Raw genomic sequence first — 17,668 nt, 5'->3', positions numbered from 1 at the left:
TACCTTGGATAAGTCTAGCCTACTGTATGCTCTCAGCTTTTATTTTTGAAAATAGTTATGTTATCTTGTGTAAAATAAGCAGTCGGTTGTAACAAGTCAGCCTTGTACAGTGACCAATTTTCAGATGAAGTGATTAAAATATTTTCTCCATAAAACAATCAAAATGTGGCCCTTTCACAATAGTCAAATACTGAGCAATTTCCATATGATATGAGTTAGAAACATGAATCTTACCAGAAAAAAGGTTAAGCCCCCAAGAACAGAATGAACATGTATTTGGGAGCTATCGGAGAAAGCTTTCATGAACTCTTTATGATCGTCTAATGCACTGGTAGATTTCCTCTGGTCAACCTGGACTTCAGTCTTCCGTGTTTACTTTTTTAAAAGAGGCCTTGGTTGGGCAGGGTTGCCCACACCCCTAATCCCAGCAGTTTGGGAGGTCGAGGTGGGCGGATCATGAGGTCAGAAGTTCGAGACCAGTCTGGCCAATATGGTAAAACGTGATCTCTACTAAAAATACAAAAATTAGCCAGGCATGGTGGCATGCACCTATAGTCCCAGCTATCGGGAGGCTGAGGCAGAAGAATTGCTTGAACCATGGAGGAGGAGATTGCAGGTGAGCTGAGATCGCACCACTGCACTCCAGTCTTCGTGACAGAGCAAGACGCTGTCTCAAAAAAAAAAAAAAGAAGCCTTATTAGTTATTAGTCTCTATGGTTAACAGAGGTTGCCTGTTCATTCAATTCACATTATTCATAGACCTGTGTATGCCTTTCAGTTGTCTTCCTATAAAAGTTATCTTTCCACTCTGTTGACTAGATTGGAGTTATCAAATGAAACTCTTATCAACGTCTTGGAAACGTTTTTGTTTTCACCGTGCCCCGTAATGAGAAATACATTTTGCATTGTGAGGCAGCATGCATGTAAAATAACAAACAAGCATTTCACATGCACTTTGATGTGCTCTATTTTGTTTCTGTTTAGAAGAAAATGTTGGTCAGAAATGATACTACCGGTGTCATGGCTGCTAGCGGACATGCGAAGTGCTTACTTAGCTGTCTCAGAACTGTCCAGTGATCTGATTCACTGAGCAAGAGTATGGAGATGTGAGCCCAACAGGCTCACACATCAGTCTTTCTGCGGTTCCTGAGTTACTGGACAGGGGAACTGGCTATTGTTTAGTCTCTCTTTGGATGATTTGCCTGGTACTATCACAAATGGAACTTTCAAAAATTAATAATTTTGGAACATTAGTAATCACTGAATAGCTTTGCCTCAGATACTTTCATATTATTGAGAAAAATTGGAACACCAGGCCCAGCTATTTTAAAAAAAAATTTTGCAGAGATGGTGGGGCAGGTGGGGGAGGGGTCTGGCTCTGTTGCCCAAAGCTGGTCTCAAACCCCTGGGCCGAAGCAGTCTTCTTATCTTGGCCTCCCAAAGTGCTAGGGTTATAGGTGTGAGCTACTGTGTCCAGCCGAAATTGATTTTTAACAGAGAATGGTTAGGACAGTGAAACTTTGAGTCACTGTCATTCCAAATGACTATTTCCCATATGAAACCTGTGCTTTTGCAATGAGGGTTTTCGTTCTCATAATCATTCAAAACAACTGACGAAAGAAAGAAACGAAAGAAAGAAAGAAGAAAGAAAGAAAGAAAAAGAAAAAAAAAGAGGGAAGGAAGAAGGAAGGAAGGAAAGGAAAGAGAAAGAAAAAGAAAATGAGAAAGAAAAAAGAGAAGAGAAAGAAAAGAGAGAAGAGAATGGGGAAGGAAGGAGGGAGGGAGGAAGGGATGCAACGAAGGAAGGAAGAAAGAAAGAAATGTTTGTGAAAAGATTCTACATAAAGATTGTATTGAATAAGAGCCATTTTGTTGGAAAAGATCCAGCATCTTTTGATGTGACTACTCGAAGAACAAGACCCACATAAAAGTTTATCTTTTGATGATTAATTAAGAATAAGGGCCATGCACAGTGGCTCATGCCTGTAATTCCAGCACTTTGGGAAGCCGAGGGTGGTGGATCACCTGAGGTCAGGAGTTTGAGACCAGCCTGGCCAACGCGGTGAAACCCTGTCTCTTCTAAAAATACAAAAATTAGCGAGGCGTGGTGGCGGGTGCCTGTGATCCTAGCTACTTGGGAGGCTGAGGCAGAAGAATCATTCAAACCGGGGACGAAGAGGTTGCAGCGAGCCGAGATGGCACCATTGTACTCTAGCCTTGGCGACAAGAGTGAAACTCCATCTCAAACAACAACAAAAAAAAATCAAGTATTTCTCAGTCTCGTCTACAGCTCTTCTCCACACACTCAGGGTACCTCTTGCATGTTCTTTTGTTATGGGAGGAGAACTATGGTAACAACTAAGGGTCAAAGACCTCAGGAGACAAAGAGGAACTCTTAGCAAAGTGGATGGGATCGTACATCTTTTTTTTTTTTTTTTTTTTTTGAGACGGAGTTTTGCTCTTGTTACCCAGGCTGGAGTGCAATGGCGCGATCTCGGCTCACCGCCACCTCCGCCTCCTGGGTTCAGGCAATTCTCCCGCCTCAGCCTCCTGAGTAGCTGGGATTACAGGCATGCACCACCATGCCCAGCTGATTTTTTGTATTTTTAGTAGAGACGGGGTTTCACCTTGTTGACCAAGGTTGGTCTCGATCTCTTGACCTTGTGATCCACCCGCCTCGGCCTCCCAAAGTGCTGGGATTACAGGCGTGAGCCACCACGCCCGGCCCGGGATCGTACATCTTAAAGGATGAACGCATGCTCTCTAGCTGGCCCTGTCTTAAAGCCTGAACATAGATTCTATAGGTGGACACAGAAGGGAAGGGAATTGCAAGCAGAGGGATTGTTCTGTGCACACACAGCGAGCATGAGACCTCAGATAGTGCCGTCAACACCCGAGTACTGTGGAAAGGAGCTGGAGGAAGACGCCTCCCCAGAAAACAAGCATGGGCCCCTTGGACAATGAAAGACGCTTGGAGGCTTTTTAAGCAGGGGAAGGTGATCTGATTTCCGTTCTGTGAAAATCGTGGAAAGGCGGAGGAATGCAGCGTTTCTAGCAGTGTCGTCTGTTCTTTTTTCCTTCCCCTTTTCCTTTTTGTACTGAAAGAGATTGTTAAAAAAAAAAAATGAAGAAGGAGGAGAAAACTCAGAAATAGATCAGAAAGAGTAGCACCAAGGCTTCTTGGAAAAGGGTGATTGCAAATTTGATGTCCTAGGTAAGAACCCCAAGAAGCGATTGATGAGTCACCTAATATACGTGTGTGTGTAGACATAGGTACTGCACATATATATACCGTTTCCCAGCCCTCTTCTCTGGGATTATGTGTATGGAATTTGTCCAGTCCATTTGCACAAGTGTTTCCCAAGCACAGCTGTGTTGTCCACCCCAGGTGTGGGAATCAGGCCGTGGCCATGGCTAATAATTCTGATCCTCATCCATCTTATGTACTGTTGGGAGAGAGGCAGGTATTAATAAGCAACCACCTAAATAAACAAGGTAGTTTCTGGCAGTGCCAAGTGGAAAGAAGAAAGTAAACTACTGTGTGAGTTCCTTAAGCACAGGGGTCTCATTTGATCAAAGCTTATACCCCACCCACATAACTAGCACTGCGTTGGGAAAATAATGATGACTGTGCACGAGGAGTGTAGGCTGCGTGCCAGGTGTTGTCACTGGCACTGTACGTATAATACAGTCTCTCTTTAAAACTGTTGTACAAAGCAGGGATTCTCAGCACTTTGGGAGGCCAAGATGGGTGGATCACGAGGTCAGGAGTTGGAGACCAGCCTGGCCAACATGGTGAAAGCCCCGTCTCTACTAAAAATACAAGAATTAGCCAGGTGTGGTGGCATGCACCTGTAATCCCAGCTATTCGGGAGGCTGAGGCAGGAGAATCACTTGAACCTGGGAGGTGGCGGTTGCAGTGAGCTGAGATCATGTCACTGCACTCCATCCTGGGTGACAGAGCGAGACTCCGTCTCAAAAAACAAACAACAACAACAACAAAACAAAACAGAAAGCAAGGATTGTTACCCAGGGTAAATTTTGCTTTAAGTGGACATTTGGCAATGTATGTCTTGAGACAATTTTGGGTTGTCACAACTGGAAGGGATTAGAAAATGCTGCTGGTATCTAGTGGATGTAGGTCAAGGACGTAGTCAGACATCCTGAAAATGCACGGGGTAGGATCGCAGCAAAGAGTGAACCAGTGCCAATATCAATAATGTTGAGTTCTGTTGGCTGGGCACAGTGGCTCATGCCTGCAACCCCAGCACTTCAGGAGGAGGCAAAGGTACATTACATGTACGGTGCAGGTAATCAAGGCAGGCGGATCACCTGAAGTCAGGAGTTCAAGACTAGCCTGGCCAACATGCTAAAACCCCATCTCTACTAAAAATAGAAAAAACAAAATTAGTTGTGCATGGTGGCAAGTGCCTGTAATCCCAGCTACTTGGGAGGCTGAGGCAGAAGAATCTCTTGAGCCTGGGAGGTAAAGGTTGCAGTGAGCTGAGACCGTACCATTGCACTCCAGCCTGAGGGACAAGAAAGAAACTCTATCTAAAAAAAAAAAAAATAGTGTTGAGGTTGAGAAATCCTACAGTGAAGCATGATAGTAGTGTTACTCAATTTTCCAAAAGCACGAAAGATGCAGGTGACTTACGTGATATCCCCAAGCCCGTGCAGCTAGGCAGAAGAGCCCGTGTTTAAAACTGGAGAGTCTGGGTGCAGAGCTCCAATGTGTAACCCCCCATGACCTGAGGATATCTGGGAGACACACAAATGCAGACGCAAATGACTGTTCTGACAGTTAACATAGGGACTTCGAAGTCTCCATCGGTGTGAAAAATGGGAAACATTTTCGGCAGATGGGTGCCCTGTACGATGGGTTCACTTTGAAGACCTCGGTTTAATCAGGATCTCAAAATTTGTTGTTTCCTTGTGCTCGTCACAACATCCCATCATTAACACCTGCCAGCTTGTCATCCTGAACTGCTGCTGCTGTTTCAGAGATGAGCCGCAACAGGTGTGCCAAATATTGGGCCATTAGCAAGCGGTAATTCACCCGCATGAATATTTATCATCTTGTAACGAGAAAACAAAAGCCCTGTCTGCTTTTTGGAACATGGTGCATCAATGTCCTCGAAACAAAATTGTTGGAGTCTCTCGCTGATGCAGAAGGAGAAAGGCTTCTCTGTAATTTTCCGTCAGGTGGATTTATTTTCTCAGCCGTCTCCACATCAAAACACAACCCTGACAGGCACTTGATTTTATTGAGCCGGTAAGATCACCCAACAGTTTAGAGAGCTCAAGCCTCTGATTATCAAAATAGCTATTCTTAAACTGGTTTTGAAGCCAGTCGCTTCTCCATGGGGAAATGCCCGCTGTGATGAGCAGGATAACTTTTCGCTTTTCTCCACTCTAATTCATTCCCTCCCTGCCTCCTCCTCCTTGTTTGGTTCTTTTTTTCCCTTCACCTTTTCCTTTGCATATTGAAAGAGATTGTACTAAAAATGAGGAAAGAGGAGACAACTTAGATATAGACACAAAAGAGTGGCACTGAGCCTTCTTATAGAAGGGTGATTGCAAATATCGTGTCCTAGGTAAGAACCTCAGGAAGTGTGTGCTTTTCAACAGAAAGAAAATCTGAGAGAGAATATGCCGTTTCCCTCGCCCCCGACCCCCCATGTTGCTGCTGCATTTGGATCTGTCAGCACTGATGTCCTTACAGGACACATGTATACATGGAACAGGTTGCAGGGCTGGCAGTAACGGATTTAGAAGCCAAATTTGGTTTCTGCTATTTTTAAGTATTGCCGTGACTAAGGAAGTAATGATGGATTCCCAATAAGCGTGTTTGCCGTTTGTCTTTGGATAACATCACTAACGCTAAGTTTCTGTGCATATTTTATGGTGATCACTTATAGGATCATTTCTCACCTTAAATTTGTGCAGATGATTCCCCTTCTTTTCTTTTTTTTTTTCTTTCTTTCCTTTTTTTTTGGGGGGGGGTGCGCAGAGTCTCTTTCTGTCACCCAGGCTAAAGTACAATGGTATGATCTCAGTTTACTGCAATCTCTGCCTCCCGGATTCAAGTGATTCTTCTCCTGAATAGCTGGGATTACAGGCGTGTGCCACCATGCCCAGCAAATGTTTGTATTTTTAGTAAAGATGGGGCTTCACCATGTTGGCCAGGCTGGTTTTGAGCTCCTAACCTCGTGGTCCACCCACCTCCACCTCCCAAAGTGCTGGGATTACAGGCGTGAGCCCCTGTGCCCAGCCCAATTTTCACCTTTCTTTCCCTTTCCATCGGCCCTCTCTCCTGATTCCATGTTTATACTTGATCAAATAAGAGTTTCAGTTAGGTAGATACAAATGTATTTAATTGTTCAATAAAGAGGGAAGCTTTTAAACGCCTTTCTTTTTTAAGAAAACTTTCAAGTTCAAGGTTGTAAGTGCAGGTTTGTTACACAGGTAAACTTGTGTCATGGGGATTTGTTACACAGATTATTTCATCACCCGGGTATTAATCCTAGTACCCATTAGTAATTTTTCCTGATTTTCTGCCTCCTTTCACCTCACCACCCTCTGAAAAGCCCAGCATGTGTTGTTCCCCTCTCTGTGTCCATGTGTGTCATCATTTAGCTCCCACTTATCCATGAGAATATGAGATATTTTGTCTTCTGTTCCTGTGTCAGTTTGCTAAAAATAATGGCCCCCAGCTCGATCTATGTCCCTGCAGAGAACGTGATCTCGTTCTTTTTATGGTTGCATAGTATTCCATGGCATATATGTACCATGTTTTCTGTATCCAGCCTATCTCTGATGAGCCTTTAAGTTGATTCAATGTCTTTGCTGTGGTGAACGATGTTGCAAGGCACATACCTGTGTGTGTGTCTTTATAATAAAATACTCTCTATTCCTTTGGGTATATACCCAGTAATGGGATTGCTGGGTTGAAAGGTATTTCTGTCTTTAGCTTTCTTTATCTTAATGATATATGTGTATAAAATGAAGTTTCTTGTAAGAAAGGATGTATGTTTTCCCCTTTAGCATGTTTTGTTAGTAGCATCGAATCTTCAGGATATGCTCTGAAATTATGTTCTGATTGAATGATCAAGCTCAAATAAGAGACGTGGGCCAAGCCCTCAAGCATGTTATACTGAACCCAGAGGGGTCCCTCCGGCTCATTGTTACTGTGACCAAGTACTAATAGTAAGTAACAGTTGCGGAGGACTTACTGGACAGTGTCATAGTTTATCCCATTTCACCTCATGAGGGAGGCACTTGTATTTTTCCCCCATTTTACAAATGGGTAGCTGAGGCTTGGAGACACCATACAGCATGACCATTTTAGCCAATGAGTGACCGAGTCTGGAAATAAATCCAGGAGATGTGTCCTTTAACCACTTTATGGAACCATTCTCATTACAGTACTGGAGAAAGAATAGGATTTCTTAAGGTGACTTCCAGGACTAAGGGAACATATCAAGAGCTGCTCTTCGGGGAATATGTTTATAAATGTGGGAGTAATAAAGTAGGGTGAGAAATGGAAGTGCATTGTGTTGTTATCTGAGAGGGACTTGGAATTCACATCTTCTGCGGTTTTGGACAATTGTCTTTCTGCCAGCCTTTTTTTTTTTTTTTTTTTTTTGAGACAGGGTCTTGCTCTGTTATCCAGGCTAGAGGGCAGTGGTGCAATCATAGCTCACTGCAGCCTCTAATTCCTGGGTTCAAGGAATCCTCCTACCTCGGCCTCCTAAGTAGCTGGGCTCCAGGTACCTGCCGCCACATCTGGCTAATTTAGAAAATAAAATTTTTGTAGAGATGAGATCTCACTATATTGCCCAGGCTGGTCTTGAACTCCTGGCCTCAATCCATCCTCCTGCCTTGGCCTCCCACTATGCTGGGATTAACAGGGATGAGTCACCATGCCTGGCCCTTCCTGCAAGCTTGATAAGCTTTTCTTTATTGGGGCTTTGTTCCTGAGTATCCTGAAAGCCAGAAAGGTTCTTTGTACAAGAACCATTGTATTGCAGTTGCTGGGGAACAGAAGGAAATTAATTTTGGAGGAAGAGTATGGTCTTGGAAACTTTTCTCTAAAACAAAGACCATTTGCAAACTTTTCACTGTGGCCATTTCTCCCAGTCTTGGTAGCCTTTCACACATGTCCAGGGTTATCTTTGCAGTGGCTCAGTCATTATTCTATATGCCAACATGATTTTTCTTAAATTTTCTAAACCTTTTTCCAAACCTTCAATTTTCTAAAATGTGACACACAGGTTGACTTCTTTTATAAGACCTAATTCAAATGCCCATTCCTTTTTGAAGCACTCTGTGATTTCATTCTACTTCCCAGGTGTATGCTGTGGTATTGTATTGCACAGGCATTACTCTTTGCCTGACTGGGCTGAAGTTGCCTGTTGACATACAGTTTCCCTGCTGGAATGTGTGAGCTCTCTAAAAGGTGTGGAGTGTGGGGCTTGGTTATGTTCCTCCTTGATTCATCACTCACGTGTGTCTCTAAATAGCAGCTGCTCAATAAATATTGAAGGCTTGGCAGGGAGAATCAAAGTGCTGAGAAAGGAATGAAGAAAATAAAGGAGCAAAAGTTAATTCAGGTGCATTTCCCCCCAATTTCTGGCACCAGATTCCTGAGCAGTGGAGCCAGAGGAGAATAAAAAGGTAGGGTGGGCCCCATGCCAATTTCATTTCAGAAAACATTCAGCGCGATGCTTCCCTGCATGGTGCGGTCAGAGACAGCCCACCTGCACATCTGGGATAGCTACAGGCATCCCACCATTCCCATTCTTCATAGACCATATGACACATCCCAGTCATGTTCTATCTTTGACACGCTGCACACACCCCACCATTTTTGCCTTCTTGTGCTTTTGAAGACTCTTATTATCTCAGATTATGAAGACAAGCTGTGCAGGGTATAGGCATGATCTCAAACTGAGTTAATTGAAGGTGGAGGTCAGTTCAGCTTTCCTGGACCGTCAATCGGTAAAAAGTTTGCTTGTTTAATGGACAGCGAGTCAAAGAAACGGTGCAGGGCTCCTCCCCCATCTCAGCCCTTCAAGGCTGTCAGGTAGATGTTAGATTTCACTGAGCTGTTAAAAATCTTAATGGATCCCACTGAGCTGTTTCAGGTTGTTTGTGACAATCACTTAATTTCCTTGCTTTGCAGCTAACAATGATTTTAATCTTCATTTCGGATTAACCACATAAAGCCTCAGTGTCCTTTTCTCCCCTTGCTTCAACTGCAATCAATGAAAGGGAGAACTCTTTGCCTTTCTCTCTGCCAGAGCCTAAAAAAAAATGTACCTTCAGCAAAATTACGGACCCAGTAATTTCTCATATATGTTAAAAATGCACAGTAGCAAAGATTGGAAATACAGCAAAGTAGTAGCAGCAATTGCCTCCAGGTGGTTGGAGTGTGGGGAGTGTTTTTTTTTTTTTTCGACTTCTTTCATTTTTTTTTTTTTAACACTTTCAACATTTTCTGTGATGAACATGTATTATTTTTATAATAAGAATACACAAATTAAAGAATTGGTGTTTCTGAATCAAGGCTGAACAAAGAAAATGTAGTCTTTTGATGAGATACTAAGCCGGAAGTTCTTCAACTTTAAAGCGGGGAGAAAAACCACATCAGGATAAAAGAGTGAGGCTGTAAAGTTAGCTTGCACCTTGAAGGATGGGTCCCATTATAGATAATGCCACTGACAGCCTCAGTTCATCACGTTTCTCATTTTTAGTGTATTGGTGTTTGCTCATATGAAAGTTCCCACCTTGTGCTACTAATTATTTCATCACGATTCAGTTGCACAATTGACAGCCTTTGAACCAATATCACTGCAGAGACCTCTCTGAGTGCTTTGTGCGTGGGATGGGGCTGACATAGTGCAAGGAGTAAATAGTGTTGTCATTTTAAAAGGCTAGACCTGCATTCAAGGGCACTTACTGTAAGCCTGAAAGCTGGAGGACTGAAGGACTCTTTCTTCCAATGGCCCCTCGTTGCAACGTGAACATCTTCTGTCTTTGTATTGTGATCCTACTATTCCTTAATGGCTAATTGCTAGGCAATAGAAGACATAATTTATACTCCAATTTGTAAGTCAATCACATGAAGGCTGGATGTCAGCAAGCTTGGAGATAAATGAACAGTGGTGTAAACAAGAGAAGCCCAGAGGCTTCTTGATCCAATTTCAGGAATCCCAGGCCACCCCAAAGCATTGGTTCAGATTACATCCTCTCCTTCTGGAGGGGACAGAGGGCAGCTCGCATCTCTGCTCTTCCATCTGGAGCTGCTCTCTATGGGAGAATGAGCCTTGAGTCCTTTGTGGGCTGGTGATTTGATTTTTAAAAGGAAAATCTGACAAATCATGTTGAATGAGAAAAGCTTATTATGTGGATGCAAAAATGTTTGCACATCTGAGGACCAGGCGATTTTATTCAAGGAAGTTCTACTTTTAAGGAGGTTATGAATTCTGAATCAGAATTTTGTCGTCAGGGGAATGCTTCTTAGAAGGAAGGAAATGTACTTTTTAACAAGATTTTCAGCAAACGTTGACACATTCATTATGGTCATGAGCATGGAGGTGGCTCAAATATATTTTGCATAATGTGGAAATAATATTGCATTCTATTTGTTCCTGCCTCCCAGCATCACCATGAATGACATTGGCACAGAAGAAAACATGGGTGCTTCAGATCACAAAAAAATTGATTGAGGTAAATTTAACACACTAATCATCGTGAACAGGCATCTCCGTATATATTTTCAATATGCAGGTTTATCTTAACTTTGGCTCAGCTCTGTGCAGAGTTTTACACCATAAACCCAGGCGGCTTTATGCTAAAAGACCTCCCCACTCACCACAGATCTCATCCAATAGACTGTGGTCCCATTCCCTGCTCCTGCTGTTTGGGACCAGAGCACTTTGTCTGTTTGTTTGTTTTTTGTTTTTGAGACAAAGTCTTCCTCTGCCACTCAGGCTGGAATGCAGTAGCATGATCTCTGCTCACTGCAACCTCCGCCTCCTGGGTTCAAGTGATTCTCCTGTCTCAGCCTCCTGAGTAGCTGGGACGACAGGCACGTGTCACCATGCCAAATTTTTATGTTGTTTTGTTGTTGTTGTTGTTTTGTTTTTTGTTTTTTGTTTTTTTTTTAAGTGGAGATGGAGTTTCACCATGTTGGCCAGGCTGGTCTCGAACTCCTGAACTCGGGTAATCTGCTCAACTCGGCCTCTCAAAGTGTTGGTATTATAGGCATGAGCCACCATGCCCAGCCAGCTCTCCCTTTTTTTTTTAATTCAACTTTCTTTAACTTCAGGGATACATGTGCAGGTTTGTTATATAGGTGTACTTCGTGATGCTGACATCTAGGGTATGGATGACCCTGTCCCTCAGGTAGTGAACATGGTACCCAATAGGTAGTTCTTCAGCTCATGCTGCCCTCCCTCTCTTTCCCCTCCAGTGATCCCCAGTGTCTATTCCCATCTTTATGTCCATGTATTAGCCCACTAGCATTCATCTATTCTCACACCATTATAAAGAAATGCCTGAGACTGGTAATTTTTAAAGAAGAGAGGCTCGTGGTTCTGCAGGCTGTACAGGAAGCATAGTGGCTTCTGCTCCTGGGGAGGCCTCAGGAAGCTTCCAGTCAAGGCAGAAGACACAGTGGGAAGAAGGTGTCTCACACGGCAGGAGCAGGAGCAAGAGAGAGCAGGAGGGGAGATGCCATACACTTTTAAACAACCAGATCTCATGGAAACTCACTCAGTAGCCGAAGAATAGCACCAAGGGGATGGTGCTAAACCATTCCTGATAAAGCCACCCCTATGAGCCAACCACCTCCCAACAGGCCCTGCCTCCAACATTGGAGACCATAATTTGACATGAGATTTGCGGAAGACCTGGGTCTGAATCATATCAAATGCTTAGCTCCTATTTACAAGTGAGAACAGCTGGGCTTGGTGACTCACACCTGTAATCTCAGCGCTTTGGGAAGCCAAGGTGGGCGGATCACGAGGTCAGGAGATGGAGGCCATCCTGGCCAACGGAGTGAAACCCCGTCTGCACTAAAAATACAAAGAAAAAGAAAAAAGAAAAAAAAAAAAGCTAGCCAGTCACAGTGGTGCACACCCTAAGTCTCAGCTACTTTGGAGGCTGAGGCAGGGGAATCGCTGGAACCCAGGAGGCACCAGAGGTTGCAGTGAGCTGAGATCATACCACTGCACTCCATCCTGGCGACAGAGCTAGACTCCATCTCAAAAACAAACAAACAAACAACAAAAACAAGTGAGAACATGTAGTATTCAGATTTTTGTTCCTATGTTAATTCACTTAGGTTAATGGCCTCTAGCTGTGTCCATATTGCTGCAAAGGAAATGATTTTCTTTTTTATGGCTTCGTAGTATTCCCTGCTGTATATGTACCACATTTTCTTTATCCAGTCCATCGCTGGGGGGCAGCTGGGTTTATTGAATGTCTTCACAATTTTGAGTTTTTCAGAACTCTCCTTTCATAATGTTTTTCCTCTCAGGTAGATGCTGTTCATTTCTCTGTCTAGTCTCTCAACACCAAACTTTCTCTGATAACCATACAAATGTTTGTGGTGTGCATCTGACGAGCATTTTGTTCTGACTTCTGCAAGCTGCAGAGAAACTTTTTGGGAGTTTCATAATAAATCTTGGCGTTATTCCTGTAGGAAGTATGTCCTCCTGACCAGCAGTGGTGGCTCACACCAGTAATCCCAGCACTTTGGGAGGCCGAGGCAGGCAGATCACCTGAGGTCAGGAGTTTGAGACCAGCCTGGGCAATATGGTGAAACCTTGTCTTTGATAAAAATAGATAAAAATACAAAAGCTAGCTGGGTGTGATGGTGCGGGCCTGTAATCCCAGCTACTCGGGAGGCTGAGGTGGGAGAATTGCTGCAACCTGGGAGGCGAAGGTTGCAGTGAACCAAGATTGCGCCACTGCACTCCAGCTTCAGCAACACAGCGAGACTCGATCTCAAAACAAAAACAAAAAAGAGAAAAAAGAAAAAAGGAAGTATGTCTTCCTGCTACAGGGGAGTGGGTAATGATGAACAGCAAGACACAGTGGAAGAGCGACAGTGACACAGGGACGTGGCCCAGAGGACTTGGGGATGTGTAGAAATCCCAACCATGGGATGAGGGTTCAGCTAAGATGCAGCATCACAGGCCAGGAAGGCCACACTCCAGAGGGAATCAGAACAGCTGAGAATAAAGGAGCCCAGATAAGAGATCCGCATTTAATCCTAGTAACAGACAGAGGGTAGGGAGCACGGGTCTTAAGGCTGGGAAATGGGCTTGGCATTTGGGTAAGTTGTCCGTGTAAGAAGTGCCAGTTGTGGCTGTGCACCATGGTTCACGCCCGTAATCCCAACACTTTGGGAGACCCGAGGCGGGCAGATCAAGAGGTCAGGAGTTCAAGACCAGCGTGGCCCACATGGTGAAACCCTGTCTCTACTAAAAATACAGAAATGAGCTGGATGTGGGGGTGTGTGCCTGTAGTCCCAGCTACTCGGGAGGCTGAGGCAGGAGAATCGCTTGAACGCTGGATTCAGAGGTTGAAGTGAGCCTAGAGATTGCACCACTGGATTCCAGCCTGGGTGACAGAATGAGACTCTGTCTCAAAAAAAAAAAAAAAAAAAAAAAAAAAGTGTTACCTGCATTAGGGTGGCAGTTTAAGGTGTCTGGCAACTTGAAGGACAAGTATCAAAGATGAATTGAGACTGTCTCATATTACTGATTGCTTCCATTACAATATTCCAGTGGTTATCAACAGGTAGTAATCCTGTGCCCTCCTCTGGCGGACATCGAACCATGTATGGAAACATTTCTAAATGTCAAAATGAAGGAAGGGGGCTCCAGAGATGCTGCTCAGCATCTCAGCATCATACAGTGCACAGGACAACCCCCACCATAAAGAATTACCTGGCTTCAAGTGTTAACAGTGCTGAGGCTGTGAAACCCTAGTACATCTTCAGAGCAGTGTGTGTGTGTGAGAATGTTGGGAGATAATTACATTGTAAAGGTATATCTACAAAGATGTTCATTGCAGCATTGTTTAAAGGGCTCAAAACCTAAGCAACCTAAATGTTCATCTATTGAGATATGGAAAGACACATAAGAATTCTTCTAAGATGAAATAATCTTGCAACCATGGTAATTAATGCCTCAGGATAAGGTTCAATGAGATGGACGAGTGTTCCTGAGATGCTATGAAATGGAAACAAACAAGTTATACAACACCGTTTGCAGGTTTGCAGTAGGTTTTAATTCTGTTTTGAAAAAGACTCTCTATAGATATTTGTGTTCATTGCATCTAAGTCAATATCAAAGCAGAATATAAGAAAAAATACAATATTATTGCTACTCGGATATTGAAGCTATGCACGAACTAAAAATTTTTGCTATATGTTGTTTAATATCTTTGCAGCTTTCCACAATGAACTCATTTGACCTTGATAATGAGAATAACTTTTTTAAAATAATATTATTTTGCAAAGCATTGAGCTGCAATCTGAATTGAGGGAGGAGCCTGGATTTTCTGTCCTGGGTTGCTTTTTATTTAGCAAGAATCTGCTTCCATATGCAGAGAGGACAGAGAGGAGTGTGGTCCACAGGTGTGAAGTTTGGGGAGGGTATCTTTGGGCTTTCACTTTAAGCATTCATAGCTAAGCTGGAAGAAGAATACTCTAAAATCATTGTCTTCTCATTAAATATGCTTGATCAAATTAACAGCCTCTCCTGAAAATTCCATTGATATTGAAGATTAGCAGTAGTGTTACATTCACCTTCTGTATACCCACTACCCCACCCTTCACCATTCCTGTGGGCTTAACATTAGGCACTGCTATGTTGTGTCCAAGGGTCAATTTTACAGGGCAGGTGCCTGGCTAATAGAAAAACTGTGACCCGTAACTTCATGTTCCTACAAAGAATAACAAGTTTATCTCTTGAATGTGATTTATTACTTTTTTGTTATTGTTAAGAAAATTCTGTTTGTTTTGAAAGCAGTTTGATGGACTTTATCGCCCTTTCTGTGGGGTAGATTTGTATGGCCTGGTTTATTCTGTATATCTAATTCATATACACACACATTTTAATAGAGTTTGCTTCTCTTTCAGAAAGGGTTTGAAATTTATTCAGGGAGTTTAATAACCATTATTCTTTTTACCTTTTTACGGAGGCAAAATTTACATAGCATAATCTTAATGATTGTCAAGTGTACAATTCTGTGGTGTTTAGTACATTGGCTTCCCAAAAACAATCCCATACCCATTAAGCAACCCCTCCCTGTTTCCCCATCCCCCAGCCCCTGGCTACCACTAGGTACATGTCATCTATTTAATGTTGCTGAATGTTACATTCTTGTTGGCATTTTACTTTTTATTTTGGCTAGGCGTTTGTTTCATTCTCTCTCTCTCTCTCTCTCCCCTTCCCCTTTCCTTCCATCTCTTCTTCCCTCTCCCTGTCTATGCAAAGGACAAACATAGAAAGACAGACAGGTACAAAAACAGATGGGGAGATGAAGAGAAAGAGAGATGGGTGAAGAAGAGAGAGAAAGCAGAAGGAGAAGGGAGAAAATGAAAACAAGAGGAAGAGAGGAAGAGAGGGAGGCAGAAGGAGAGACTCCTGGCAAGAGAGAGGAGAAAGCAGAGGATAAGAAAAAGGAATAGAGATAGTCTAGGAGTCGGAGAATGGCAGGGTGGGTTTTGGAAGAAAAGACTGAAATAGGCCTGGTGTGGTGGTGCATACCTGTGGTCCCGGCTACTCGGGAGGCTGAGGTGGGAGGATCTCAAGCCCCAGGAGGTCGAGGTGGCAATGAGCCATGATTGACCCACTGCACTCCACTCTGGGGGAAAGAAGGAGACCTTGTCTCAAAAATCAAAACAAACCTATTCCTTCTCACAGACACATCTCAGAAAGACAGGCAGAGAGGCAGGTATACACCCATTGAGACAGAAGCAATTTGAAACGTGTTTTCCGAAATTTCAAGTGTGTCTGATTATCCAGAGGTTGAACAAAGGGAAATAGGTTAGACCTGTCTTAACCGCTACAAACTCCTGCTATGTGTCTCCTGGATTTTGCCCATAACAGGCTCTAGCTCTCAGTGGTCTAAACTTCTTAAGCGTTTGGGGGTCACGCTGTCATCCCTGGAGTCCTTTCATTGACACCCTGACACCAACTCTCCATCACTCTTTTGCCTTTTAAGTATTTGTTGTCACTGAATAATTGAGTTTCTTTGATTCCATTGCAGATTATGGGGAGAACTCCATTGTGTCTAGTTGTTATAGATTAGCCCTGCTGATGTTGCAAGCTAGGGAAGGGCTGATAGGCTGTAGAATGACACAGAAACCCGGTAACAATGGGAAAAGAGACTTTTAGATAAATCGTTTTAAGTATAGTATTTCCATATTAAATCTTATAAAGTGAAGGTCTGGCTGCACATAAATGTGCCCTCTGCTGATGGAAAGCGCTTCCAACCTCTTGGCAGGCTTCCTGTGGATTTCAGGTGATAAAAGCCGTCCAGAGTATTTCTTCATTATCATCATCATCTTACGTTTACATTATTCTCCTTGTCACTGAGAGCTCCAGACTCCAGTCTATAGGAAACATTTCCGACATGGTTGAAATATGGCTGGTGGTGTAGGGGAGTAGTTCTGAACACTGAGCATGACCTCATTTGGAATATTTTATGCGATTAAAGTTGTGGTGAGAATTTAGACAGAATGGTTTGCCAGTATGAAGCAGGAACGGGCAGAATAAAGAAGCATATGTATGGACATGGCGTTTGTGCATTTGTGCTGAACGGTCTTGAATTCTTCTTAACACCTTAATGCAAAGAGGAAAAATTTTGAGGAGGATGTGGAGCAGCCAAGTAAAGATAATTATTTTTTTGCAAACAATTATATTACTGGTATGATATAATGATATAATGTATTACTAGTATGATTTAATTCTATATACCATTATATAATGTGACTTATAATGATTTAAACAGTTATATTACCAGTATGATAGAATGATATAATGATTCTATAATGATATAGTGATTTCGGAGTATGCACAACTTACAAAGCCAGTTGGCTTGAGTTCAGCTCCTGGTTAATCTGTTACCAGGTATATGACTGGGAGAGAATCACATCCTGGGCCTCAGTTTCTTCATCTGTAAAATGGAATTATAAGGATAATTTATAGTATTGTCGTGGGCTGAGGAGTTAATGCAGGAAAGCACTTAGAAATGTGCTTGATGAGAGCCGCACACGGTGGCCCATGCCTGTAATCCCAGCACTTTGGGAGGCCAAGGCAGGAGAATCACTTAAGCCCAGGCATTCAAGAGCAGCCTGGGAAACATAGTGAGATCCCATCTCTACAACAAATACAAAACAATTAGCCAGGTGTGGTGGTGTTTGCCTCTAGTTCCAGCCACTGGGGAGGCTGAGGTGGGAAGATCGCTTGAGCCTGGGAGGCAGAGGTTGCAGTGAGCCACTGCACTTCAGCTTAGACAAGAGAGTGAGACCTGTTCTCAAAAAAGGAAAAGAAGAGAAGAGAAGAGAAGAGAAGAGAAGAGAAGAGAAGAGAAGAGAAGAGAGAAAGAAAGAAAGAAAGAAAGAAAGAAAGAAAGAAAGAAA

General features: G+C 43.1%; 2 protein-coding genes across 2 annotated transcripts in view; both read left to right on the top strand.

The window, feature by feature from the left end:
• RBFOX1 (RNA binding fox-1 homolog 1) overlaps positions 1-17,668 on the top strand; it is a 2,539,409-nt gene that overhangs the window by 1,207,240 nt on the left and 1,314,501 nt on the right.
• Positions 1-17,668, top strand: part of LOC104651499 (uncharacterized) — a 55,336-nt gene extending 37,668 nt beyond the window's left edge. Inside the window, exon 2 of the mRNA XM_039478218.2 lies at positions 1-17,668. This exon is cut by the window's left edge and continues 37,210 nt beyond it. The gene's annotated coding sequence lies outside the window, so the exon portion shown is untranslated.

Source organism: Saimiri boliviensis, chromosome 12 (genome assembly GCF_048565385.1).
Source record: "Saimiri boliviensis isolate mSaiBol1 chromosome 12, mSaiBol1.pri, whole genome shotgun sequence".
NCBI classification, from domain to species: Eukaryota; Metazoa; Chordata; class Mammalia; order Primates; family Cebidae; genus Saimiri; species Saimiri boliviensis.
Note: the sequence above shows the minus strand (reverse complement) of the source record. Positions and strands in the feature narration are given on the sequence as shown.